Source organism: Lissotriton vulgaris, chromosome 3_1 (assembly GCF_964263255.1).
Source record: "Lissotriton vulgaris chromosome 3_1, aLisVul1.2, whole genome shotgun sequence".
Taxonomy (NCBI): Eukaryota; Metazoa; Chordata; class Amphibia; order Caudata; family Salamandridae; genus Lissotriton; species Lissotriton vulgaris.
Genome location: NC_141689.1, coordinates 256,946,064 through 256,972,941, shown reverse-complemented (window position 1 = coordinate 256,972,941; position 26,878 = coordinate 256,946,064). Strand labels below are relative to the sequence as shown.

The 26,878-nt window shown below is 46.6% G+C and overlaps 1 protein-coding gene across 1 annotated transcript in view; it reads right to left on the bottom strand.

Moving 5' to 3' along the window:
- MEX3C (mex-3 RNA binding family member C) overlaps positions 1-26,878 on the bottom strand; it is a 56,800-nt gene that overhangs the window by 28,609 nt on the left and 1,313 nt on the right. The window lies entirely within an intron of this gene.

Here is a 26,878-nt window from a genome sequence, read left to right as displayed (position 1 = left end):
GCAGGTGTGAAGAAACTAACTTGAGAAGAAACAGGGACTAAACTAGAGGAGAAAAAAGGACTAGAAGCTAGAGAAGAAACAGGCGAAACGGGAGCCTTCCCAAAGTACCCAGACTATTGTTGCAATATAAAGCAATATTCATGACACTGCATCTAGGTTTCACCAGTGAATGCAAAAGATCAGCACCTGGATGATGGAAAGCTTTCTGAGGTTGAACTCTGGAAAGACCGGAGGTCCTGCTTTTCGGATCCAATTTTTCTTTCACTGGTGGCCCCAAGAACTGGGAAATCTGCCCACCCCAGCCTTAAAAGCCAAGAACTTAAGGGCAATTTTCGATACTAAGCTTTCTTTCAGGTATCATATAAATGCGATTTCCTCCTCCATCTTCTCATTTTTAATTTTTTTTTTTTTAAAACTGACCATTTATTCCGGAGTCCCTTCAGAAAACAGTTGTTTCAGCTCTCAGTCTGACCTGGCTTGACTACTGCAACACCCTTCAGAAGGAGCTGTTGGCCAGACTCAGGTTCTTCAAAACGTTGCTGCCAGACTATTGTTAAAAATTCCCAGGCGGCAGTCCACAAGACCAGCGCTTGCTAACCTTCACTGGTTTCGTATGCAGGCAAGGATCAATTTCAAAGCCCTCTGTATTGCCTTTAGGGCCCTACAAGGGGCTGGTCCAGAGTATTTTAAACAGGTTCTCCTGGTACACTCTTCAAAGAGAACTACGATCCTCTGCTGCCAACCTTGTTGAAGTCCCAAAGTTTCGGCTCAAGAGCTGGGATGGTAGTAGCTTCGTCTCCTCCACGTTCGAACTACGGAACTCCCCGCCTCTCCACGTTCGAACTACGGAACTCCCCGCCTCCTCACCTAAAGTCAGCTTCTGATCTGCTAGTTTCTACAAATGAGCTCAAAAAGTGGAGTTTTTATTCAGTAACATAGGGTAGTTCAGTTCAGTGGTGATTTTGTTCTTCTTTGCATGGTTTTACTTTCTCAGTGTGGGCAGCGCCTAGATGCCTCCTGCCATTAGTTGCACTCTAAAAATACAGTATCATATCATAACATGGAACAACTTATATCCCCCGACAACAGGTAATCAACTTTTATCCTCTCTTTCTACTTCCTCAGATTGTATACCAACTCAATATTAAATAAGCCCTTTATGAAGATAGCTAGTTTTGTAGTTAAGGATTCTTCTCTCTACAGGCTTTCTTTTTTTAATAATGCTCTCCAACATACCATTCCCTGAATGCCTCTGTGCCTATGAATTTAGCCAGTCTTGCACATGCCTGCTGGCATACTTTCTACTAACTTCAGCAAACTAACAGCACCCCCTTACAAATCTTAAACTTTACTTCTGAAATACCATTACTGCATCAACAAAACCTCTTTACACATCCACATAAATCTCAATTGCTTGTTTTGTTTTAATCTCTCCTTGCCATCTCAGAATATCTAATATACTGCACTTTATTTACTCACTCCTCTTTTTTTCTCTTGCATTATCTCACTATAAAAATTACATTTAACTCCTATTATGTAATACATCACCACTGAAAATGAAAGGAATTATTTAGTTTCCTTACAGCTCAAGACTAACCCAATAAGCAACAATTCTAGAGCAACAATTAATAACCTATTGATTTAACCACTATCTTTGGGCTACAGAGTAGTGAGCTACCCACCAAAAAGCGCTTCAACGCCTCATCAGTGGTAGTAAGCGCTATATAAAAGCAACACAACAACTAGTGGCTGCCACTGTAGTTGCAAACCACTGAAAAATTATTGACTACTTCTAGGAGGTGGTAACCAATTTGCAAAGGGGAAGCTGCTTTCTCTTTGGGAATAGTTTTGAATGGGTAGGTGGCTGAGGGGCCCCAGCAGTGGTCAACGGAACTAGCACCTACTTTCCCACACGCCATGTCTTCCCAAAGGCAAACACTATTTTCTCTTCCCATAAAAAAGGAGCACATATTCTTTTACTGAAAAGGAGCTGCATCTAAAAAAAATAAATCCTGTTTGAAGATGCGAACAGGTAAAGGGGGATGAACGTCTGTTATCACCTCTAGGACATCATCCTTAAGTTACTAGTCAATGACAGGGAGGGTCACATTCAGTGACCTGTGTAATTAATAATCATTTGGCAGGTCGTTTGCTGCTACTTGCATTTGGAAATTTTATGATGTGAGCTGTTAGTAGATAGGCAACATTGCAGAAATATTAACAGGACGTAAAATGTTAATGTGTAATTAGGACAGGGCATCACTTCTGAGATTTGCAAAGAGATTTATCAATAGTTTGTGACTGCAGCAGCAAATACCACTAATAAGTGACCAGCTCCCCACGGGAGATGAAAACTGATCTGCAAAGGGAAAGTTGTCCGACTGGGGAACTTTTCAATCGGGAGTAGTTTCAGGTAACCTTGGGATGAGAGGCAGTAGCCCTGGGGCACATTGCCTCCTCCTTCAAAGTTTTCTCAATCAGGAAAACACACACACATAAAATGGTTCCTTCAAAGGACATGATCTGCTTAAAAAACAAGCATTGGTAATGCATCGGTCTCGCCTATGTGATGTATAAAGAGCAGTTTTTATCAATCATCGTCCGGCAGAAGGAAAGAGCTCCCTCAAAGATAACACGGGAGTGGGGAGGATGTGGCACAGCGGCCAAAGCTCGTGACTTTTGAGCTGGGAATCTCAGTTTGAGTCTCAGCAGCACCGCGCAACATCCTCTGATTCTAAGCAAATCACGCAATCTCTACGGGTGATAAATTGTTATATAAATATGCTGCAAGAGTAAAAAGTAAAACTTGATAAAAATACAGTTCGAATCCAATCCAATCCAAAAGTTCTGTATTTCGGTCTATAAGGCCATAAAAGATACATGATATATACAGTCTTGCACATTTAAAAAAAAGAATTACAATCATAAAAACACATTAAATGAGTAACGCATCATTCCAGGGATGATGAGGGGAAAAGCGAACATTTCTTAATCAGGAATAAAATAGACATAAATTGATAAAAAGCACAGTCCATGAATATGACGACAAGTTCATAGTTTAGGGTTTTGTGCAATTAGCAGTTTTTTCCTGATGAGCCACATAGCCATAATAAATTTCGCCACAGCAAAAACTACATGAGGCAGCGTACTGGTTCTTAAAACTCTGTAGGCATCTATGTAGCTCCTGAAACCCAAATTCCTGCAAAGAGGGACCAACCAGTATTTCCTAGGTCTGTAATATGCAGGACAGAAGAAAAAAAGATGGGTTTCTTCCTCATCATGGGAATTACAACCCGGACAGGATTTATCATCCCTCTGTAGCCATTTGGAGGTAAAGGTTTTGATCGGTAAAGTGCCAAACCTCCACTGTATAAACAGCTTCCTGGCAAGGATTGGGAAAATAATACCCATAAAATCCTCAAACTCATAAGAATTTTTGGATTGCAGGAAACGTTAGTTAGGGTGCCGTTATTGGTCGAGGTCATAAGTAAATCGAGGCATTTTTCCTTATAGATTTGGACAAGTCGTTTCCGGGATAGCCTTTGGCAGCCTACTGCTGGGGCTTCCCAGAGTTCAGACAGATTTAAACGGTACAGTTCCTTCTTGACAAAGGCCAGCCAGGGAATTCTGTCTCGTTGATTCAGGGCCATTACGTGGGTGAGATCACTCCTATAATGTTCAAGCTCGCTGGTGGACCAGAGCCTGTGCCAGAATCTTACTGACTTAGACTTCAGCTCAGCAGCGATAGAGGGTAAACCCACGTCCAATCTCAGGGGAATCAGGGGTGTGCCACGGGGGAGAGCCAGTAGGCGTCTGAGAAAGAGGTTTTCTACTCTAGCGAGATCCAGACCTGCTCTGTACCCCCAAAGCTCACTGCCGTACATTGCAGCCGCCTTGGCTTGCGTTTTGTACAATTCCAGTGCCGGACTTATAGGTTTGAAGGTTGAAGTATTTGCAAACTTCAGGATTGCACCAGATAATTGTGTCAACTTTAGCCGAGATTTCACTATCTGGGGTTCCCAAGATAGATTCTCATGCAGAGTGACCCCCAGATATTGGAAGGTTGTGACCCTTTCTAAGCTAGCTGTACCCAAGGTGGGATTTGGTCTTCTCTTTGGTGAGGGGTTAAAAATCATGAATTTGGTCTTCTCTGTATTGATCTCTAGACCATGTTGTCTACAGAAAAGACCAAATCCATCCAGAATCCTCTGGATCCCCATTGGGCTTTTGGAAAGCAGGAGGATGTTGTCAGCAAACATGATAGCTGGCACCCTCCTGCCTGCCAGAGAAGGAGCGTCATTATCTTTAACGTCATCAAGGTGAGATATAACACTGTTCACAAAGAGGCAAAACAGGGTCGGCGCCAGGACGCAACCCTGCCTTACCCCCCTGAGAACAGGAAACCTTGCGGAGAGCGCTCCATCCCTCCCACACCTAACCTGCGCATAGTTGCCATCGTGCAGCCTGATTATGGCATGCAGCAGCTCGGTTGGTACGCCCAGCTCCTTTAGGACCTCCCATAGTTTTTTCCGTGGGACCAGGTCAAAGGCTGACCTCAGATCCACGAACACCATATATAGCCTCCCCCCCTCGATCCTCACCGTTTTCCAATACAGGAGGATGAGGCGGAAGATCCGGTCCATGGTGGACGTGTTTTTTCTGAAGCCAGCCTGGAGAGGACTGAGAATTTCATTTGCCTCCATCCAATCAAGGAGCTGGTCCAAGAGGAGACGAGAGAAGAGTTTTTGGGGAACGTCTATGAGGCTAATCGGCCTGTAGTTGCCTGGGAGGAGAGGAGAGCCCTTTTTATAAATTGGCACCATCTCTGCTCCCAACCAAGTACAGGGGATTTCCATACCCCCCAGGATGGCATTGAAAAGAATGAGGAGGTAGGGGCCCTAAATTTCAGGATATTGTCTGAAAAGATCACCGGGCAACCTATCCAAACCCGGAGCCTTCCCCATTGCCAGTCTCTCTACTGCACCCACTACCTCACCAAGAGTAAATTCCAACCCAGCTACAGGAGTGGTTATATCATCGGGAGCCACTTCAAAGGCGGGCAATACGGTGTCCTGGTACAGTTTGTCAAAGTGGGCCTCCCAAACAGATGGTGCAATATTTGGCTCCACTGCAGCTTTAACCTCTCCAGTGCCATTATTCACCAAAGACCAGAATCTTTTTGAGTCTCTGGTTTCTAATGCAGAGGAGAGATCCTACCAGTGATTCCAATCCCACTCCCTTTTTGCCAACGGAATGGCATCCCTATGATCCCGTCTGAGTTTGGCGATCGTCCCCTTATCTGACCCCGCCTTGATATTGACAATTAATTCTTTCTTGGCCTTTCGACAGGAGGAGTTGTACCAAACTGAGGTGCGTATCTTTTTACGCCGTGGGGCTGCCACGGGATGGAAAACCTCTGCTAAGGAACCTACTAGATTTGCATGTATCTGTCCCAGTTTGGAGTTAAAGTCTGTGGACCCAGGCTGGTTAATTAATTCATCTAATTCCACAAACTTCGGGAGTGCAATATCAAAGATTTTCCTTATGTTTTCTTCAGTACTAACTATTTTCCCCCATTTTACCCTGCGCCTGTTGGTGCTAAGGGCCAGATTTCCCGGGTCATCCTTGTGGTTGGTAGATAGCGAGTCAGCAGAAGGTGCTGGATGTTTCAGGTCTAATAAAAGAGCGTTATGATCGCTATCAGTTCTGGGAGATACTCTGAAATCCTGGACCCTGGACCATGAGCCAATGTCAACAAGAATATAATCCAACCTGGATTCGTGACCCTTCCTATTGAAGGTACACGATGAGGGGCAGTCTGACGGAGTGCGGCCGTTACAGGCCCTCAATGCATAGTTTAGGGTTAGGGACATGATTTGTACAACAAGTGGGGACCAAGATTTGGGATGAGGGGATGAACATGGTGGAACACCCCAGAAATCATCTTCGGTGGTAAGGGCACCCTCCCTTAAGCCTTCCAGGGGTTCGAAGTGGCAATTGAAATCTCCGCCCAGCACGATTTTATAGACGCTGGGCAATGAGTCCAAAAAGGACGCAAGATCTTCCAGGGTAGGCGATTCCTTGGTTGCGCTTACTGGACGGGAATATACATTTATAATTGCCAGTTTTGCTGCATTGGGCCAACCGAGAAGTACACACTGGATGTCATCAGAGAGCGGGGGAACGCTCTCCGCAATGCAGCCCGTGCGGCTCCCTACCCAAATCGCCAAGCCCCCCGAGGGTCTCCCCTTTCCACTCCATTTAGCCTGGGTCTCAAAAACAGCAAAGCCCACACTACTCACTGGTTGCCTGGCCCATGTCTCCTGGAAGAGACAGATGATATCACTGGTACTAATTAGAAGATCCCAGTCTGCTGTATGTATTTTGTTTGCAATACCTGCGACATTCCAGGATAGGACTTTTAGAATTTCGGTGGTCAATTTGGGAGTATGCCCTTCAGTTATTTCAGGGGTGGTGCCCGTGGGTGGAAATACCGGGAGCCGGTCTTGCATTCCCGGGGTGGGTTTGGCAGAAGGTGTTACATTAGGAGCGCAAAGCGCTTCGGAGGGATTCAGGGATACATTATCTGCAGTGACCCTAAGACTAGGGGATTTCAAACCACCGCCCTGGGGTAGATCCAATTGTCTATTCGAGAAGTCATCCCCTTCAATTCCCATCTGCTGCCCCACAGGTTCATTGTCATTGACTTGGAAAGATTGTAAGGGAAAAACCCTTCGAAGTCAATCTACTTCATCAAGGCAATTAAACCTGTTGGGATGTACATCATTTGTGTTGGCAAAATGGGTATTATACCTAGGCCTATATCTGGACCCATCCACTGCAAAGCCCACCTTTGTCCATCCTTCGTCCCTTCTCATAAGTGGCTTACTGGTGTTAGGATAAAAATATGAGAGAGGGACGAGTTCGACCGATGTATTGGCGGTGTTACCAAACCAGTTACAAATGTAAGAAACAACCTGAGGATTCTTAAAACTAACAATTACACAGTCCCCCACACATTTCTTGGCGGTATAGCCAACCCACATAACCCTTCTAACCATAAGGACTTCTCCTTTTAGGCTGGATGGAAGGGGCCTTTGTATGTTAAGCCAGCTGATTACCTTGTTTCGTAGGGATTCAAAAGACTGTTACCCCACTAGCCAATTCAGGTACCCCCATCAGTATAACGGTATAACCCTCTGCCTCAGGGGGCAAGTTCACTGCCCTGCGCCGTGTTTTGGGACTGGGCCGGTGGGTAGAGCTACTAGTTAGCGTATTTGATGGAATCCCCTGTGTGGGTGGGTTAGCAAGAACTGGTTTTTTCGACCTCCTGGGTGGGGGAATCTGAGGCAATAGCCGGGGCAGTGGTACTGGTGCAATTTGAGGCACCGAAGTTGTACTAGGAGTGCTATTTTCCCCATTAGAAATTGGAGAGGATTGGGGCACCTGAATCGTGGTGCACGGGGGGGGGGTGTAGATTTCCAACTCCCCCTGCGGATAGCCCTTCTGTACTTGCCCCTGTCCCAGACCGGCCTGGACTGTCCACACTAAAACTCTCAATTGCAGCTAATCTCGACTCTATTGAATCCAACTTGAGAAAAATAGGATTCAACAGAGCACTAAAAGCAGCAGTGAGTGAAGCAATAAGGGAGTCTGTGGCATTAGGGCTAACCCCACCAAAAATAAATGGCTGGGAAAGTGCGGAAGTGGATACAGAGGAAGAAACACATGGCAATGCCCTCTCCTTCCCCAAACCTAAAGTGTCTTGGGGGCCCAATTTTTCGCCAATAGTCAGTGGAACAGAATCAGTTTTGGCCCTTTTAGCACCTTTGGGCTTTCTGGATCTTTTCCTTTTCATTACACGATCCTCTATTAGGGCCGAGTGCTCCGGCGAGATATCAGCCACATCCTGTTCCCCTGATGGTACTGACTCTGCAGCAGGGGAGAGATCCACATCGCTAATAATCCGTGATGTGTCTCTTTCTCTTGGCATGGATGACGGTGTCCTCAACTGTTGGAGTACAGACTCTATTGTTTGGTCTATGCTGTCCATTAGGGATAGGTGGGTAGCATCAAGCAAGAGCGGTGTGCTGGTAGAGATTGAAGGGCCTGGCGATGATAAACACGAGTTTTCCACACCCTCCTCATTGGTTTTGTCTACCAAAGCGATGCCCTTTGTAGTCACTAGGTTGGCCTTGCGTAAAAATTTGTCCATAGTTCCAGAAACCACAGCGACGGACTTACTTCTGGTTTCTCTGCTTGCCATGGTGTATGAGTCTGCTTGAAGTGGCCTCGGGATAAGGGCGAAAGAGGGGTGGCCCAGTCCGGTCTTGGACGTTCTCCAACGGCCTCAAACAGCCCGCCCTTTGCCCGGGCTTAGCCCGGCGTTCGCCCGCGCGCGTCCCGCGATGCGCGTTCCCCGTGCTAGTCTTGTAGTTGGCAATGGGGCGGAACCCCCGGGAGGGGGGCGGGGTCAGGGGGGGGGAAGAGCCTCCAGGTGCGGCAGCTGGGAAAGCCGCTAGAGTTCCTGGGACTCGCAGTCCCTCCGTTCCTGCCGCTTACACGCACTCCAGGTATTGCTGCTCCCGCTGGGGTAAATCCAAAGACAGGCAAACTGCTCCTTCGGTCCTCAGTCCTCCCTCGCAACTACGAGCGGCACCAAAGCGGATGTTAGCAATATTTCGGTGGTGGGAAACTGATAAGAGAATCAGACGAGGAACAGCCATTGCTAAACGCAGGAAAATATGCTACATTCAATAGAAATCGAGAAAAGGTAAGTTGTGCGCACAGGAAGCAATAGGAAGGCAAGAAAGAGAAGAGTCCCTTTTTAAGTTCATATTAAAAACAATAGATTTTTCAAGCACAGTGCAAGCGCTGTGCAGGCGAAACCTAAAAACCTGTAAGAGAATGCAGACACAGGAATAACGGTCTTATGCCATCTGTAAACTATCATTCAGTTGTATGTAGCCAATCACAGGCGGTTGCTTATTAAGTACATCATTCACCTGGGGCGACCCCTGGTCGGCGCGACTGGCCTACGAAGAGTTGGGGAACCACAGGAGAGCGGCGGAGAGCACTTTGGGGTCTGCTGGCCCCACGGAGACCTAGTAAGACGACGCTCGAGGTGTTGCCCAGAGTGAGAAGAAAATGTCGACGGCACGGGTCGATGGTCTCTGAACCGAAACTGAGTGGAATTGGCATCGGCTAGCGGGGTGGCCCGCCTATGCGAGACCGGAGTCGTAAGAACTGCTGGCGCGGACCTGAGGAGCGGGGAGTTTGGTGACCAACGTTGGATCGGGGTACTGGGGGCGAGCACTAGTCTCTACTTCTCCCCCCTCCCCCTCCCCCCGGATCTGGCGACAGTGGGGTGGACGGCGCTGGACCTTCTGATCCTTAGAGTTGCGGACACTGCGGAGGCACTCTGTCGCGATCATTGCTGATGCGCACGTCCCCCTGGGCAGAGGTTATCGGGACTTGGTGAGGTCCGGGCATGCCCGTGTAGAGGCGACGGAGACACCTAAGATGGCGGCTGCGGGTGGAGCGACCATCACGGAGCAGGGCCGGGAGGACTCGGCCGCACTATCCCAGGTTGGCGAGGCCTCCCCGCCAACCTGGGATAGTGCGGCCGAGTCCTCCCAAGGACCAAGAGCAGAGACTGAATCGGCGCCTGGATGCTATTCTGGATGCCATCACCTCGACCAAGGAGGCATTGCACTAAACCAAAACTGGGTATGGGTTTCCAGACAGTAAGGCCAAACCCTGCCTTAACTATTGATCCAACACAAAATGCCAATACTGTCAGGTGTTTTCTGTACAACTTAATTTATACCGAGCATATGGACAAGACTGTATGCAAGGAAGAATTTATCTCATCAGAATAAATCAGTTTCAGATGTGGGTGTTGAACCCATGTGGGTTTTCATAATAAGAGGCCACCCACTAACACAGGTCCCTTGTTTTTTTGCATTTACAGCTTTTGGTCCTGACGAGAACTCCTTAAATCTGGAGTTCGAAACGCGTAGACCCCCCCTTCTTGTAACACATTCATTTTGTGGAAACCATAAGAGAATTGAGCAAATTTGTAAATCAAAGTGATTCACATGAAATTGTACATCTATGGTTTCTTTTCCATTTATTGCATATAATTGTACATAAAGTGTGTATTTTTTACCTTTCTGAGTGTGAGAAGTTTGAATGAGTTCACAGTATGATTGTAATGTCCTTTTTGTATGAATGAGATATATATATAGGTGATGTTTTGACATGATGATTTTTTGTATTATGTATTTGTAATGTGCTTCAAAAAGCTTCCTTAAAAAGGGAACAAAAACGAGAAAAATTAATGAATTGTGCAAATAAAATGCAGATTTGAAACTGATTTATTCTGATGAGATAAATTCTTCCTTGCATACAGTCTTGTCCATATGCTCGGTATAAATTAAGTTGTACAGAAAACACCTGACAGTATTGGCATTTTGTGTTGGATCAATAGTTAAGGAGGCATTGCCGCAGGACATTGCGCAGGTCGCTACGGGGCTGGGGCTCCTAAGAGCGGATCATGCCAAGTTGGCGGATAAGGTTAAGGACCATGAGCAGCTATTATTGGACCTGAAACCGGCGGTGGTGACTGCGGAACATAAGATAACGGACATCCTGACCCGGTTGGACATGCTGGAGCGACGAGCGGAGGATGCCGAAAGCCGCAACAGACGGAATAACGTGCGGGTCGTAGGCCTGCCGGAAAGAATTGAAGGGGAGGATGCGGTGGCCTACATGGAGGAATGGTTCCGGACTGTGGTGGCACCGGAGGGACTCACTTCTTTCTTTACGTTGGAGCGAGCACACAGGGTGCCGGCTCGCCCACCAGCGCTTTGCCGCCCCCCCAGACCGACGGTGGTGAAGCTACTTCATTATAAGGACCGGGACCTCTTAATCCAGAAAGCTCGGGCCATGGGCCCATATGAGGTGGAAAACAGCAGAGTCACGATCTTCCCGGACTACACTCAGACGGTCCAGAAGAATAGGGCATCCTTTCTGGCGGTGAAAAAGGAGCTGAGGGAGGAGGGCATCCAGTACTCCTTGCTCTTCCCGGCCAAGCTGCGGATAATCCTGGATGGGACCACGCACTTTTTTCAAACTCCGGATGAGGCGTGGATGTGGTTGGAATCATATCGAGCTGGCACAGACAGGATAGCAAAAGTCGGCGAGAGAAGCCAAAACCGCCTCAGGTCCGGAAGTCTCAAAGGATACGCTCCCGCACTAGGCTTCAGCGAGAGAAACGGGAGGCCCAAATGGCTGCAGACAAAAGAGGGGCGCTGGCAGCGACGGCGGCCATCACGAGATCGCAGCCGGAGAGTGAATTGGCGGCGACGGACTCTGGCGAAAACGGTGGCAGGACTGGAGAGGAACTTTCGGAGGCGGAGAGCTTGAAGGAGCCGGTGGTCACCCCCCAGACGTCTGATGAGATTTTTCATGGCTGATTCTTCTATGGGACTTGAGACACTGTTTCTGGTAGGGTGGTATCCTGTTGGCACTAGATGAGTCGCCAGGTAGGGTGCCGCATCGGCATTGCGGGATGGAAGGCGGGGGGTGCGGGCTCCGCCTGCCCCGGGTCGGCGATAACTCACCACCCCAGGGCCCTTAAGGCCTTCTGTGGTGGCGACCACAGGTTAGTCGGATGTGTGTTTGGTTTAAGGTTTGGATCGGGGCGGACACCGGGTTTGTGGGCTCTGTCCTGGGGAGTGGGGTTTGGGGAGTTTTTTCTATGGCTCGTTTCGGGGGGGGGGGCAACTGCTATGGTGTGGGTATTGACTGGCTGTACTTGAACTGGATCGCTCTATGCGGGTATGGGGACGTTACCCAACTTGAAATGCCTAACGTGGAATGTCCGAGGACTGCGAACTATGGTCAAACGCCACAAAGTGCATGCTTATTTGGTGAGGCGGGGGGGGGGGGTTCAGGTTGCCATGTTGCAGGAGACTCATTTAACGAAACAGGAATGCACCGCACTACAGAAGAGATGGCGGGGTCAGGTCTTTGGCACCACTTACTCCGCGTTTGCTAGAGGGGTACTGATATGGGTGAGAGCAGGGATACCGTTTCAGGTGTTGAATCAATTGGTGGATCCTGAAGGCAGATATGTGGCGGTAGAGGGGAGGTTGTATGGTCGGGATGTGGTTCTCAGCTGTGTATATGCTCCGAATGTTGATCAGGCCCGCTTCTTTGATGGTTTATCCGGCTCCTTGGCTTCTTTCCTAGCGGGGCCTGTGATACTGGGGGGGGGGGGGGGGGGGGGGGGGGAAGACTTTAATTCGATCACAGATGTGGCCTTAGACAGATCTCACCCACCACTCGTTGATTCCCCTGTACGTAAGTTAGCCGCGCACAGGAAGGATTGGCAGGACAGATGGGGACTGTTGGATGTGTGGCGGGAACAACACAGGGATGGTAGGGATTACTCCTTTTTCTCTGCACTCCACGCTCTACATGTTAGGATTGATTCGGTACTGTGCAGCGGGTCCCTAGCCCTATTGGTCTCCCATACGGAGTATCTGGACAGGACCATCTCGGATCATAATCCTCTGCTGGTGCATGTCCAATGGCAGCGGGCGCGTTCCGCGATTCCAACATGGCGGCTCCGGCCCGACACCCTGGAGGACTCGGTGTTCAGTGACGCAGTCCAACGGGGCATAGATCAGTATTTTAGTGAGAATGAGGGAACAGCTACGTGTAGGTCCACTGAATGGGACGCGATGAAAGTGGTGGTGAGAGGAGTATGCTTGGGTAGGTTTTTGAATGCTCGATTGTCGGTGTTGAATGCGCTTGCCAGTGCGGAGGAGAAACTGAGGGATCTGGAGCGGCGTAGGCCGGACCAACCGGATTTGCAGGCCCGGTTACTGGAGGCCAAGGAGGTGGTGGCCACCGAAACGGAACGGCTACGGAGCTATGACTACAGACAATACGCCATTAGAGCACATGCTGAAAGGGATAAGGTGGGCACGCTACTGGCTAGGCTCGCTAATCCTGAACTCAGAGGCTGCCCGGTCTTGAGCATCAAAAATGAACTAGGGGAGACGGTATATTCCTAAACGGCGGTGCTGGAGTGCTTTCGGGCCTACTATGCTGAGTTGTACGAGAGTCAGTTAGGAGTGGAGGCGTGTGAAATCGCGGCGTATCTGGAGTCAATGCAGCTTCCGGTACTTGACGATGACGATGCAAAAGACTTAGGTGGTCCTATCACGCTGGCCGAGATCAGGGCGGCCATTAAGCATATGGCGAGGAATAAAACGCCCGGGGTGGATGGCCTACCGATAGAATTTTACCAGAAGTACGTTGATAGCTTGGCACCCAGACTATTGGTGGTGTATGAGGAGGCTCACAGGTTGGGGGGTCTGCCCGTATCAATGAGGGAAGCACTGATAGTACCGTTGCTAAAACCCGGCAGGGAAGCGACTGATGTGAGGTCTTACAGGCCATTGTCCATGCTGACGGTGGACTACAAGATATTAAGCAGGATCTTGGCCACCAGGTTGGCCCCACATATGACCGGCCTGGTGCACAGGGACCAGGCGGGGTTTATCCCCACGAGGAGCACGGCGTTAAATATTCGTCGCCTGGTTGGGATACTGGATGGTGCAGCGGATACGGACGATACCCAGGCGGTGTTATCTGTAGACATTGAGAAAGCTTTTGATAGTTTGGAATGGGTTTATCTGGATGAAGTACTAGTGAGGTTCGGCATTGGTGAAGGGTTTCGCAGATGGACGAAGGTGTTGTATTCCTCGGCAACGGCGAGAGTACGTCTGGGCAACCTGGTGTCTGCGGCTTATCCAGTTGGTAGGGGGACAAGACAGGGGTGCTCCCTTTCCCCTCTTCTGTTCGCACTGGCGATGGAACCCCTGGCGGTGCGTGCCAGGTCGGGAGACATGTATGCAGGGATTGCAAGAGGAGGGCAGCTGCACCACATATCACTGTATGCGGACGATCTGCTACTGTACATGGAGGACACGGAACGGGCTCTGGAAGGGGCGATGGAAATGCTGTCTGAGTTTGGCCGGTTGTCGGGCCTCAGGGTTAACTGGGCGAAGACCTGTGTCTTTCCGCTTAGAGCGGACGCGCCCTGCCCCGCCCATGATGTAGGGGTGGTCTGGGAGCCATCTTGCTTTACTTATCTGGGAGTCCGCATCTTCCACGAGGACGCGGACTTATTAGAGGGCAATGTTGGACGGTGCGTACGGGCGCTGATAGGTTGCATGTCTTTCTGGGCTTCCCTCCCCCTGACGGTGTTGGGTAGGATTGCTCTGCTGAAGATGGTGGCGCTTCCACGGCTCTTGTACTATTTTCGAACGCTGCCCATTTGGATTCCTCAGAGGATCTTTAGGGACTTGTGGACGATGATTGACTTCCTTTGGGGGCACGGCCGCCGTAGAGTGGCACTGAACACGTTGCTTCGCCCCAAGCTTGAGGGGGGGATGGCCGTCCCTGACTTTGAGTTGTATTATTTGGCCGCGCAACTTCAGGTTCTCACACAGCATGTGGCTAGGGTGTTCAGGGGGCCGGAGCGCGACCGAGAGCAGGGGATACAACGCCATGTCCTGCCCTATATCATTATGCAGCAGAAACTGGAGTTGCGAGGCCTCACCATGGAGGAGCGGACGCTCCGGTTATGCTGGCAGAGGAGTCTGCGGAGGGCGAAGGCGACCCGACCGTATGCCCCGGAGATACCGATAGGCATGCTGACAGCGCTGCCGCATGGGGGCGACTGGTCTCCATTATTGGAACGGGAGGAGCTGGGACTGCAAGTGGTGGGGGACCTGTATATTGATGGGACCTTGGTGCCCTTCCGGGCGCTACAGGAACAGTTTGGGCTGCCGGAGGGGAGCTTCCTCTTGCATGTGGCCGTGGTGGCGGCCATTCAAAAGCATTGGAGAGGGGGGCTCATCGAACCGGAAACGACTATGGCTTGCCAGTATGTAGTGATGGCCGCCGGCACCTTTAAAGCGGTGACCTGCCTTCATAATAGGATGCTGCATGAGGGGCTGGAACTGCTCCTGGGTCTGAAAGCGAAATGGGAGGTGAGCATAGGCAGGCCCATTCCGGATACGGTGTGGGGCCATATCCTCAAGCGTACGTGGAAGGGCACAAGAAATGCGCGCTTCCAGCAGGTGCATTTTTATGTGTTGCATAGGGCCTGCTTGACCCCGGAGAAGATCAAACGGTACTTCCAGGTACAGGAGGCACGGTGTCCGAGGTGCTTGGCATTGGAGGCGGATATGGATCACCTGTTCTGGGGTTGCCCGAAACTAGAGGCTTATTGGGCGGAGGTAGGGGAACTCCTCAATGCAGTGACCGACAGGGAGGTGGAGTTTGACATGGCGGCGTGCTTGTTGCTCTGGTTCCCACACACAAAAAACACTAAGGTGACAAGTAAATGTATTGACCTAGGGCTGATACTGGCGCAGAGAGAGATCACCTGGCACTGGAAGTCCAGGGAGGGGCCGTCTGTGAGGAGATGGACGAATGACTTGCTGAGGTGGTCTGAATGCGAGAGTGTGCTCCGTATGAGGCAGGCTATCAAGCTTGACAACGAAAAGAGCCTGGAATCAGCGCGTGCATGGGAATTGATAGTACAGGCTCTGCGTGACTCCTTGGCGGACGATGAGGACTGAATGGATAGGGCATGAGGACACTGCGAGGCTCACGAGTACGGAGGTATGAGCAGATCTGTAGCGGTACCCATACTAGAGTCAGGAACACGGCACACACCATTAGCGGTTGCTGGGGGGGGGAGGGATCAGGGGTTGTTCTAGGGCTGTTGAGGGGTGGGTTGGGCACCGGGATCCAGATCGGGAGCGGGGGCAATTCCGGACCTGTGACTGTCTAATGGGTCTGTGGAGCGTGGATAGATAGCGGAGCAGGGGCAGGGGCGCATGGAACGGTCACGATAAGGCCCTCACAGGGACTGGGGGACGGGATCGCGGTGTCGCCATGGAACCGGGATGTTAGACTATGCTGGACGGTGTTGGGGACGGGTTAGAGGTTGGGGGGGTAAAATGCAGATACATAAAGAGATTTCGACCATTGTCCCTCAGGGACGCTCACCATGATGTCTTGCTAACAACTGGAACATTGTGCCGCCCGGCCCCCGGGATGCGGGCTGAATGGCTGTGTATAATCTAAGCTTCTCCGATTCATGCGGGGGGACATCATGAGTGTGCTGGTTGAGTTATTGTATGCAATGGTTTCTAATTCTGCAATAAAAACAAATTTAAAAAAAAAAATCATTCTGCAACCCCCTGCAAATGTTATTGTTGTGATGAGACATATCCGTACATATGCCAGATGCCAAGATAAGACAGGTTGCAAAAAGTTGGTGCATAATCTGTACCATCTATTAGCAACCTGTTAGTACATCGTGCACCATATTATTTTTATAGCACCAAGACCCATGTCTATGATGTTATTAACTTCGTCAAAATTGCTAGATAACGGTGCTATTGAAAGTGCGATACAAATTTCCTGCCATTCATAGCATACAGCATAATGTGTCCTTTCCGGTCACATAACTCAGTCAACGAGGCAGCATAATTTGGTCCAGCACAGTTACATTATTCCAGTGTCTGTTGGGATGGTGTGACTTTATTTGAAACTTTCTGAGAAACAATTTAAGAAAAAGAAGAAAAAAAAACAAACACACAGAAGGACGGTGGTTATGGCACGAAAAAGGGAGAGCAGACTAGGAAAGTGAAGATTATAGTTATCTGATTACTCAGCAATGAAGGGGACAAAATAGGGAATCAACCATGGAAATAGCAAATTATTTTACATCGTGGCTAAGGAAGAATTATTGTTTTTGTGCACACATGTAAGCTAACAATTTGTAATATGTAATACATCATTCCATTGTCTTTACGACTATACTGCTATAATGTATGCGTCTATAAAAATCTTGCGCTTTTCACCACACAAGGCAGACTGGCCTTGATTCCGGCTACCATGTTATCAAGATTCGAGTACTGCAATTTAGTGTACAATGGATGCCCTGTTTGCGCTGTCGCTTGCACAAGGTGCAGAACAAAACTGTTACAGCAACATGCTAATCAGTAAGGAGGAAGAAGGGCTTGGGTACTTTTCTCAAAAGGTAAGAAAGGCCTCCTACGGAGATGCAGCGTTACCGTGAAGTAAGTTTTTGCTCATGAATGTGAAATAAGTTTGAAGTTAGTACATTTTTTTTGTGGAGAGTTCAGCACCAGCTTTACGACGGTGGTAACGTGTCACCGTGTTTCTATGCTTTAATACAGTATTACACATTTGTAATGTGTTAATTCATCAGTGAAAATCCGTAAATTACATAGCAATGTGTGGCAACACGATTACTGTAAGCTTCTCCTATTAGCACAGGTCCCTAATTGAGGAGATATGTCATAAAATGAATCAGACTATTAACTACCCGTCTGTGTACGGATTCAAGGAGGAGAAAAAAAGTGATCGCATCTCCTCAGCTGGGTATCACATGACACTGCCAATAATGTAGATGCTTCATGTTAATACCGAATTTCTGTCAAGATCTGCAGCAGTGGCTTGTTCCCATAAATACCAACCAAAGAAAGAACGCAAATGTTGGACAAGGCAAGTTCACTGCAATGGTACCTTTAATATCCTGTTAAACTACTGGCCAGTTCGCTTGCCTACACTATTTAAGCTCGCACAAGTAGTCATGGAATACTAGCAGTGGATGCAGTAGATCTTCTACGGTCTGCTACCCTCTATAGGCACAAGATCAGATTGAGTTTGTCTGCAGACCCTGCGAAGTCCGAAATTTAGCAGAAAATAACTCCAGCCAAGAAGACTCCCGACTGGGGCTTGAAAGTAGGGGATTAGCGCTATTTATTTCAAAAAAATCCCTAGACAACAAGGAGATGGCAGACTTCACCCGCAAGCTGGCCCATTCCTTATTATGTCACTCAAGTGCTAAAATCAATTTTCTCTGGAAATAGTAAAAAGAAAAAACTGCTAGCATATAACCGCATATTTGTAAAAGGACAACCCATTCCATGAAAATAGCTGGGAAATGAAAGCAGGAAATGTAATATTGGTATTTTATACAAGTAACGTAACCATGGTATTAAGTAAGGGTAGGGGCCACAGTACCTGAAAAGGGGTGATAATTAATTCCTTCAATGTGGGGGACCAGTGTACGATGCACCTGTTTTGGCCAGGTTCAGATATTAAAGAAATTCAGATTTTTATGGGTTTGAAATAATGACTAGGATCAGAGGAAGCCTTCTGAACTGCAAGCCCCGTTGGCATTGGTACGAATCCCAGGGAGAGAACTTAACTGGAGGCGAGATGTAGAGTATTTATATATGTATAGAGTATTTATATAGCGCACTTCTACCCGGAGGCCTCGTAGCGCTGTATTCATACCACTGTGGAACCCATCCTGGCTTTCCTGTGAAATGTCCACTCCTGGGCACCCCCAAGGTGAAGCCATGCATCCACAGCGCTGCTGGGGCCGTTGGAGATTAAGCAAGCTATTGCCCAGAGTGGGACCCATGATTAGACTAGGCACTGAGGCGAGAATTATCAGGTCCGGGGAAATTGAGTCCAAGAGTCGCCGAGACGGGAATTGAACCCTGGTCCCGGGCCAGACCTCTGCATCAGGGTCTGCCACTCTAACCATTAAGTCACGCTTCTCCACAATCAATACAGTTGCTGACAAGTAACTTCAATGGAGTTTGCCGACAGCTTTCTTCGATAAACTGATAAAAACATGACAGCGCAATGTCAACAGAAGCCAGCCCAGCACCCCAGAGTCATTTAAATATTTGTAGTATGGTAAATTCTATTACCACCCACCCCCAAGTGGTGCTTGCACCAAAGACAATATGGCATGTAAACACATCTGTTGGGTTTCGGAACTGGTCACTAATACCACCAGACACACAATAGATGAAAATGGTACACTTTCCAAGCCATCCAACAACAAATTAAGTCAAGCAGAGCAGCTTCCAATAATCAGCCCCCATCAGTAATTGCATGGCAACGTCGAAAACATTTTGCACGTTGCCAATATTTGATATTAATTCACAGGGAAGACTGAGTCAATATCCAATTGCAGTAAAATGCACTGCGTGTTCTTTAAAGAAGCACCAGCTTTGCATCGAACCCAGAACAACATAGATCTTGAGATAATGGACTGCAGATAACCTATTTTGTGCAAAAGAAATCTACAGAGCCACCACATCCATGATTCCACCTCTTTGTTCTGAATGGATTTCACAACATCTCAGTTTGCGTCACGGGATGCCCTTCCTCAAAATGATTCTGTTCTATTTTTTCCTGACTTTCTAATGTCCTCTTATAATGTAAAAAAACATCCATGTCAATCCTGGTCCACAATCCTATACCAGTAATAAACTTCTATAATCCCAATTCCCTCTTCCCCTCAATAGCTTACCCCATAACACATTTCCATAACTCTACCTCGACGTCCCCTGCCTCTTGACGATTTAACCATATAAATGCTGAGACTTTTCACATGCTGTGCTGAGCATTTTTCCCCAAATCTGGAGCAGTTCACACTTTAGCCTTCATAAATTTCTTTCCACAAAAGATCTCTTAGTCCAATTAACTCCCCCCACCCATGTGTTGGGTAGTCTAAGGATACCCGTGATTTGTGGATTCTTCAGGCTTCCTCATTGAGAAACTCGCAAGCTACTGGTACCTCTCCAGCTACCTGCAACTAGCTTCCAGGGTACACAGCTAGCCTGCTAAATTAGAGGTTTTTACTTGGATAAATTAACTTTAGTACACCAAAATTGAAAATTGTGCATTTAATGTGAAGATGCTTGCATTTTCCGGACTCAAACCGTGATGTCTGGAGAAAAATAGTTGAACCTCCAAAATATATATAAAGCTGAATTTTGAGAGATAAATCATGTGGTGCTGGGGAGACTTGTTACCTTTACATGAGCATTGTGCCTAGGGCTTTTATGTGCTGAGGAAATCACACAATTGGTCAGGCCTGCATGGGTGGCCACTAATATAATCTCGTGAAATGGGGTCACTATAAAACACATACTATTAGCAGCTTGGCATGATTTTTAATTGACATAAGTAGATCTTACTACAGAAAGTGACCCATGCTCTGAAGAGAAATGAGAAAATGCCAAACATCTGGCAAATTTGTAGGGGTTTTATTAAAAACTGTGATAAGTGCTGTGTGAGAAAGTACGTTTTTTTTTTTGTTTTCTGTGTGTGTTTTTTAAGTGGCTTCAAGAAAAGGGTTGCTGTGCTAAGATAGCACTCCTTCTGGCTCTCTACGACAGGTAAAGTTTGGGGAAATATCCAAGACAGTTTTTGCAGTTTTATAAGTGGTTCTCGGTTTCTTATTTGTGAGGAAAGGTGTGAAACCTACTAATCCCGGAAATCTGTACATTACTGAAAAGTAGATACATTTCTGATTTCAGAAAGGAGTCATTGGTGTACTTTGGTTATGGTTTCTCCACATCGAAAGTTCTCCAAATCAATCAGGAAAAAAATACATAGGTGATCTTTTAAGGTGTCATTTTTTTGTCCCAAGGACCAATTTACAAAAGTAATATATGCGGTTACGTCCAACAAATCCCTCCAGTCGCAGAGGTACAGTGTTTGCTGGCTGTCCCAAAAACATGCGATATCAAGAGCCATCAATGCTTTTGTATTGTGTAGCAACCGTGAATCAATTAACAAGATAAAAGCCATTGAAGGACAAATAAGCATGAAGAAAAGCGATGCGTTTCAGAAATGAGCCGAAGAATCTGAGTTTAAGACCATTAGTTATTTGTACGTCTGAATGTTGCCCATGATTTACCCAAGTGATTCTGAAGGCGACTGCAAAAGATGTTTTTTTTATTTCACACTGACTTACATTTAGATGCCATAAATGGAAAGAAGTACGATTTCAAATGGTCTACATTTCCTGTTCACACACCTATCCTGATAGCAAGCACTAGCAGATACAATATGTCTTGCCTTCTTAATGTGAGAGTCAATCTGCTGGCTTTGCCAATGTTTGAATTTAAAGTATTGTTTTACAAAAGTAAAAGACATAAAACCCAGCAAAATACTATAAGAGCCGCAAAACATGTTTTGATGGTACGTCAAATCTGTACATGGAGTTATATGTTTTCAATCTTTAGAAACTGCATAGTTTTTCTTCCAAATACTTTTCACTCAGGAAACTGAACAGAATTTAAAAAATAACTACTTATCAGAATGTAAAAGTAAACACTTGCCAAGACCTCATTTACTTTTCAGGTGATTCAGCCTTGTGCTTTTCTGCAGTAGTACAGGTAGAAGATTTATGGGCCTCCCTCCAGAAGAAATTTCATGATAAGTATATCTTCTACCTCAGACTACAGCGGAGTGCAGCAAATGACCCTTCCGATTGTACCATAAAAACCTGTGAGCCAAAGCTTGTGCTTTCATGCAATATGTGGGATGCGGGGGTTAAAACAAAAACACCCCTTTAACTGCCCGCTTTTCCTCCATACCCCAGCAAACACAGTGAAGGCAAAGAATGGATATTTAAGGGGGTGAAGCAGTACACGAGGGAGAAAGCTAAAAAACACATGCATTCACATGGAGTGCCGAAAAAAAAAAGTAAAGAAGAAGGATCTCTCCAAGCGTGAGTAGTTTCACAATAGGTTTTTCGCAACCAGGCAGCATGGTAGGCTCAACCAAAAAATGGTACTGTACTTATGAGGGTGGGCCCATCACCAGCACAAAAGACCCAAATGTAAATCTTTTCGGGTAATGTTTCCGGCACCACAGGTATTTCTAAAAGCTATATAACTGATGGAGTCCAGGGTCGTGTAACTTACTCAGCTACACATACTTCTCATAATTTGGGAGAACACAATTACCCAGGAAAGTTTCAAAAGAACAATTAATTTATTTATTTATTTATTCGCTTATAGAGCGCCTGAGTCAATTCCCGAAGGGATATCTCTGCGCTGTTGCTTGTACTGGACAGTTTTACTATGCGAGAGGAGCTGTGCTGGAAGATTGCCTCGGATTATGGCAGGGTGAAGAGATAGGTTTTAAGTTTTTTTCTAAAATGTTCTAGATTGCTGATCTGTTTGAGTTCAGTGGGTAGGGAGTTCCATAGGATGGGTCCTTTGTAAGACAAGGCACGCCCGCCTTGTCTAGCTCTTTTTATTTTTGGAACCTGTAGCAGTTGAAGATTTCTTGAGCGAAGTGAACGTCCAGGGATGTATGGGACGAATATTTCTTTTAAGTATTTTGGACTAGATCCAAACAGGCATCTATAAATCATGCTACAGATTTTGAACTTAATACGCTGTTTTACTGGCAGCCAATGAAGTTGGCGAAGAAGAGGACGGGATGGTGTTCTTGGAGGAGCATTGAGGGCCAGTCTGGCTGCCGTATTTTGGACAACCTGAAGTTTGTCCAGTTGTTACTCATTTGCTGATAGGTATAATCCGTTGCAGTAATCTATTCTGCTTATTATGAGGGTTTGTATGAGCGTTTTCCTGTGACTGTCAGGGAGGAATGGGAATACGCGTCGCAGTAGCCCCACCGTGTGGAGGCAGGCACCTGCCACCTGATTGGTGTGCTCCTTAAACCGGAGTGCCTGATCTAATTTGACACCCAGATTTTTTGCTATTGGTTTGGGGTTGGGAACTGGGCCTAGCTCCAAGGGCCACCAATCTGGGGACCACAAGAGAGTCGCCCCCCCGAACAACATGACCTCGGTTTTGGACACATTGCATTGGAGGAAGTTCTGAGCCATCCAATGTGCCACCGCTCTCATCCCATCTGCGAAGGTGGACTGAATTGCAGGTGTCAGAGTTTGAAAGGGAAACAGGAGCTGGGTGTCGTCAGCGTACGACACCGGAGAAAATCCATATGATCTTATTAGATTTGCTAAGGGGGCCACATAAATGTTAAAAAGCGTGGGGCTAAGGCACGAGCCCTGTGGCACTCCCTTGGTTAACTCCCTGGAAGGTGAGACGTAGGATCCCAGTCTGACTCCTTGAGTGCGGCCTGTGAGGAAACTTTGTAGCCACGATAGGGCCATTCCTCCTACCCCCACATCACTCAGTCTTTCGAGAAGAAGTTCATGTGATACCGTGTCGAAGGCAGCGGACAAATCTAACAGCACTAGAATCACTGAGTCCCCCTTATCCAGTGACATCCTGATGTTGTCGGTCACGGAAAGGAGGGCTGATTCAGTGCTGTGATTAGGCCTAAAACCAGATTGGGAAAGGTCTAGGCCTTCCGCTGCCTCGATGTATTTTGACAAGTGGGTATTCACATGCTTCTCGGTGAGTTTACTGAGGTAGGGTAGGAGGGAGATGGGTCTGAGATTAGACAGGTCAGACCAGGGCAAAGAGGTATTTTTCCGGATGGGATTGACCACTGCTTGTTTCCACTCAGAGGGTACCTGTCCTTCTCTAAGGGATTGATTTATGATGGTTCGGATGTACGGGCCTAGGAAGGAGTTTAGTGGAGCCATCATTTTTGCTGATATGAGGTCATTAGGGGAGCCTGATTTTATATGGCCGGTTAGGAGGGGAAAATCACTGTTAGAGACTGGGGGAAAGGAGAGAAGGGAAGTTTCCATTTTTTGCGTCAAAAAGGGGGCAGGGTTCCCACAGTTAGTATTAGTGGTTTTCAGGATTTTGTCGTATATTGTGTTAATTTTATTCTCAAAAAACAGGGATATCTCATTGCATAATGGCTGTGAGAAGTCATCCATGCTCACACATGCTGTGGGTTTTACAAAGGATGTAAGTATCTTGTATAGTTCCTTTGAAGAATTTCCTGCTTCTATCAGTTGTTGGGTCAGACTGTCCTTGCGGGCTCTTCTAATATTTTTGTAATATTTTGATTGAGCTTCTAGATAGGCTTTCTTGTCCTCTATAAGGTGTGATTTCCTCCATTTCTTTTCCAGTCTTCTACAACCTTGTTTCTCCGTTCTCAATGTCTCTGTGTACCAATTCTCTTGTTTGTGTTTAGGGAATTGTTTCTGCAGTTTTAACGGGGCTAGTTTGTCTATGGCCTCTATAAGGGAGTCATTAAACTTAGTTAATGTATCTTCTACCTTGTCTGTATCCAGGAATTTGGGTTCTTTCCAAATCTTCTGCAGTTCTTCTATTGTGACTTTGTGCCACGGACGCCTCCATATGGGGGGAAGAGTTACTTTAAGTGGCCGTTTATTTGTAACCGAAAGGTCAAATTTTATTAGGAAATGATCTGTCCAATCCAACTGAGAAGTATCTTTACAGAAAATGGTGGGGCAGTTGGAAAGGATTAAATCTAAGAAGTGTCCCCCTTCGTGAGTTGGACCGGAGTTCTGGATTTCCAGACCTATCGTGGACATGTCAGTAAAAAAGGATTTTGTTTCCATGAGTTCCGAGTTGTCTGCGTGTATATTAAAGTCTCCCAGAAGAACAAATTCTTCTTTGGCTCTGAGGTGTGGGGCAAGCAGTTCCATAAGGGCAAGGGAAAAACCAGCGCCTGGTCCAGGTGGGCGGTATATGAGTGCTCCTTTCTTCACTATTGTAGTGGAGAGATTGATTCTGAAAATTATTATTTCTAGTGTTGGGCTACATTTTTGCTCTAGTATGGTAACTTTCAGATGCTCCTTAAATATGATGGCCAATCCGCCTCCTGTCTTAATGGGTCGATCCATATTTAAGAGCTTGTACCCTGAGGGGATTCCTAACGTTATTGCAGGGGTTGTATGGGGTTTGAGCCCTGTTTCCGTGAGAAAACACAGATCTGGTTGAGATGAATACAATAAATCCCATATCTGAAATTGATGTTTAGGCATTGAGCGAACATTCAGTAATAGGCATTGTAAGCAATAGGCATTAATAAGTTGACTATTCATCTATCACTGATAAAAGATAAAGAATTATTGGTAAAAAGAAGGCCTGCATGGCCAATTATAACTGGATACAAAAAAAAGCAAGTCCAAAATTATCTTGAAACTCCTTGGTCACAGCAAAGCAAACAAACTTTTATAAGAGTACGTTTTGGTCTTTGGCCTGGTTTGTGCCATCGGCCACTATGGAAGACTATTAAGGACAATACGATATGTAGGTTATGTAAATGTGGTCAAGTAGAAATGTTACATCTGCTATGTCTGTGCCCTGCAATAGAGGTGGAAAGGAAAGTTACTCTTAAGAGATTATTTAATGCTCGAGGAGTACGAACATGCAGACAAGCGCTAATGGCATGTCTAAACCTGAATGATGTATTAATGAATTCTGCATTCGTAAAATTTGTATCTGTGATTGGCAAAAACCTTAAAGGAAAACATTATTTAGGTTCCTCCTTTTTAAATTATATAATACTCGAATAATTATGCGCATGGTGTTTTAAGATTTTTCCTGATGATATTTTAAAATGTATTTTTGTAAGATTTTAATTAATCAAACAAATAAACTTGAATATGACTATGACCATACTTCTCATAAGCCACAATGTACTGCAAACACACCTAGACTTTCTGCACCTATCGGAGGGGAAAAGTTTCAAAATCTGCAGGAACCGCAAAAGTCCTACCACACAGGTTTCCTACACCTCCCCTGATGAGAACCGTATCCCCCGCTTCTATGTGTGTGTGGGCATATAACAACTGCAAAGGCACCAATATGCAACGCAGCAGAGACAGTAAGATTCTTCCTTGACATTTCTATCTTTTTGGGGATGTGGGTAGCTGCAGCATTTGGGCCCAGGATCCGCACGAACTTAGACACACCTATCAACCTCAAACATTTGTGAAAGCTACCAAAAGAGTACAAAGTGGTTGGGTGTAGAAAGGACATCTCTACATATCAGTTTGATACTCCTTCCTAATTTATAAGGTACATACCAACAATACATTAAAACCCATCCATCAGCAGTCAGAGCTCCACTGCTTTGCTCCAACTCCACGTTACTTCATAACATTCTTATCTGGAAAATCACATCTCTAACTGTTCCACAACTTACCACATAATATCATACCACACGAGCTTATGCAAATACTCCAAATTTGTCCTATCCATATTGACCTGCAAATATTACACTTTGGCTATCATCACAGGATGTTGGCATAGAGGGCTTTCAGTAAGTAGGAAGTTGTGGCTCTCAACTATATTTGCGAGTGTGCCAAGACCGTTAAAAGTAGATATGGTGCTAACCAGGTAGGGGAGACCCCTGTAACCCCTATGTGTGAGGGGAATTCCCACAACAATATTGTGCTGCCAAGTCCTGGGCACTCATATACGGGAGTAATTAGAAAAATCCACTAAAACGTAAGACCCTGAGAAAGATCAATTAAATAAAGTTTGCAGAGGAGTTCTTGTTTATTTTAATTTTCATTGCGTTGTAAATCAATCTGCATAGAACAACCAGCCGACACGTGTTTCGTCAAGGGAAAGTAGTCCCACGACTCTTCAGGGCTCTGTTGATGGAAGCAGGGCACCGTAATCGAGAAACAAGAAATAACTTCTCTGACAAATGCCCTACCACCAACCATTTCCACACTTGTCCTGAGAAAAATGGCACGGCATGTGTGTGATTAGTAGGCCCATTGCTCACGATATCAACTGGTCACAATTTGTAACCTGCGAAGTCAATGTACAGTAAGTGTGGTCTTCATATGATCCCAATTTTGATCCATTCCCATGGGGCAAATGGGGGCCTTTTATTGGGAGAAGTATGGGAACACAAGATGACGAGATTTTGGCTACTGACTGATAGTGCCCCGCATTACCTGGATTCAGTAAACACTTCCATTAGATCCCAATCACATTTCACTTTCTGAAACAAAATCTTAACTTATCCAAATTTTGACAGCAACTTCACGTGTCTAGAC